We start from the raw sequence: 2889 nt of genomic DNA, 5'->3' as shown, positions 1-2889 counted from the left end.
GCTGTCGTTGTCCTTTATCTTCGGAGAATTGACAATTGTCCGCTTAAAAAGTATTTTCTAGGACTCTAGGTCGCCGTTGGGCATGCACGTTTCTTTAATTTTTTTTCTTGTTGGTAATGGACAGTTTAGGCGGACTGCCGTACTCTTTTGCTGCGGAGAATTAACTTTTTTTTTTTTTTTCTCTATATTCCATTTATTTTTTTATTTTTTCGGCAGGGAGACGTTTAACTTTGGTAAATTGCTAATGGGAATTATTTTTTATTTAATCTTTCCTCACCCTATCGTCAGGTGTGAATTTCGTTTTTAGTCGTGAACGCTTTTTCTCAGTCATAATGCATGTCGGGTATACGGATATGCTGTAAGTTTGCATTTCAACTCAGACAGCGTCAAACCGGATTTCGTACTTGAATTCGCGAAAAACCGGCCGACAGATCGCTTTCAAATTTCACCGCCCTGCTTGGGGTCGTCAAATTAACAGTCTACCAAATTTTCAACTCGATCCTACTTTCGGTTTCGGTTCAATTAACGGCACTGTTTTATACCGATAACGGTTGGAGATACTCCATTTTTAGTTGAAAAATCGGATTTCCGAGCCGATTTTACCTACTGGGTTGCTTCCTTTTCTTACTCCGACCCTCGGTTCGTTCGTTAACGATTTTTTTATAAATCCACCCTTGAGCCCGATTTTCAAAACTTGACTGCTCGGTCCCCCATCGAGCAACAAAAACGTGCTTGCCGTCAAAAAATTCAGCAGAAAATCTAGTATTTTTTGGTTTTTTTTTCGACTTTTTAACTGTGACGACACCGATTTTGGAAAAATCGCTTCGACGCGGTAAGGGAAGATTTCAAGGCTAAGGGAGCGTTTTTGCCGATTTTTCATCGCCAATAACTCGGCAACCGTTAGGCCTATCGACGCGGGAAAAAAATCTGCCATCCCGATTCGTGTCGGCTTCCGACCGGTACCAAAATTATACCCGTGCCCCCCCCCAATTGGGCCCCAGCACGAATACGGTCGGAAACGCGTATCTCGACAACCGCTCGTCCGATCACGATCAAACAAAAACCGAAAATTTTTTTTTTTTAAGCCCAAAAACATTTGTCTAAAACATTATTGCGTAAACCTTCGGGTTCGCCCGAAAAAAAGATTTTTAAATTTTAAAAAAGTTAAAAAACCCATTTACACGCGATAGGACAAACCGATCGGGACCAAATTCAACTCAGACAAGCGAGCACACATAGGGAACGGATGACCACACTCAAATTCCCGATATGTCCTTTTTTTTTTTTTTTTTTTTTTTTTTTTTTTTTTTTTTTTTTTTTTTTTTAAGTCGAATTTCCGATCTCTACTTTCACCTCACCGAGTTTCGAGTCGATCGCGCAAACGAAAATTTCGCCAGACTCCGGATATACGCGTTTCAAGGCATTCTAAGCTTTTTTAGCCAATGTGATTTTTTTCATAGGTTTTGACCCTCCGTTCAAGAGATACGGCCGAAAAACGAAAAAAATTGCGATTTTCCGTCCCCTCGCGTACGGAAGAGGCACGCTTTACCCGACTCTAACCTGGTCGGAATAATACCCCCTCCAAAGACGTTTCGACCTAGCGAAACCGATTTTCAATAAGCGCGCGCTGTAATTTTTTACAACTTAACGAATATTCGTTAAATTTTTGCAATTTTCTTACTTCAGAATGATAAACGGCCTTTAAAAAAAAATATATACATATCGCCGGCCCGAAACCGGTCCAAAATAATCTAACGTAACGCAACGGTTGAGAAAAATACGAAAAACGTCACGAACAAATGACAAATAACGAAAATATTCGACATCGAAATAAAACAGACGAAAAAAGATTTTCGCACCTGAGAGATCGACAGGTTTTCCCACCGCCAACGCGAAGTTTACAATAAAATAATTATACCGAAAAAATCGACGACAAAACGACCAACAAGAAATAACAAATTTCACCTTTATAACTGTTCACGAAAAAAAGTTATTAAACGACGAAATCGAACGATTAAACAAAAAAATTACAAAAAAACAATTAAATTAAAAAAACCACATTACACTGGCCACCCACGTTTATATATTATGTATATGTACGTAAAAATATTATTAAAAAATATATACATATATATACGGCCAAAACTTGTAAATTCGCATCAAAGTGACCGAGATATACTCGATTACGTGAATTTTACGGTTCGGCCGAATTTTCGGTCTTCCGAAAAATATACCCCGGTCCAGAGGGCATAGGCATCACCGGGGGGGCCGGACGGTCCGAATGGCGTCGGTCCCGGTCGAATAGCTTCGATCCCGGCTGACATATAGACGATTAGGTGAATTTTACGGTTCGGCCGAATTTTCGGTCTTCCGAAAAAGATACCCCGGTCCAGAGGGCATAGGCATCACCGGGGGGGCCGGACGGTCCGAATGGCGTCGGTCCCGGTCGAATAGCTTCGATCCCGGCTGACATATAGACGATTAGGTGAATTTTACGGTTCGGCCGAATTTTCGGTCTTCCGAAAAAGATACCCCGGTCCAGAGGGCATAGGCATCACCGGGCGGGCCGGACGGTCCGAATGGCGTCGGTCCCGGTCGAATAGCTTCGATCCCGGCTGACATATAGACGATTAGGTGAATTTTACGGTTCGGCCGAATTTTCGGTCTTCCGAAAAAGATACCCCGGTCCAGAGGGCATAGGCATCACCGGGGGGGCCGGACGGTCCGAATGGCGTCGGTCCCGGTCGAATAGCTTCGATCCCGGCTGACATATAGACGATTAGGTGAATTTTACGGTTCGGCCGAATTTTCGGTCTTCCGAAAAAGATACCCCGGTCCAGAGGGCATAGGCATCACCGGGCGGGCCGGACGGTCCGAATGGCGTCGGTC

The sequence above is a fragment of the Lycorma delicatula genome, chromosome 1 (genome assembly GCF_047948215.1).
Source record: "Lycorma delicatula isolate Av1 chromosome 1, ASM4794821v1, whole genome shotgun sequence".
Classification (NCBI taxonomy): Eukaryota; Metazoa; Arthropoda; class Insecta; order Hemiptera; family Fulgoridae; genus Lycorma; species Lycorma delicatula.
The sequence above is the reverse complement of the archived record's forward strand: the minus strand, read 5'-3'. Positions refer to the sequence as shown.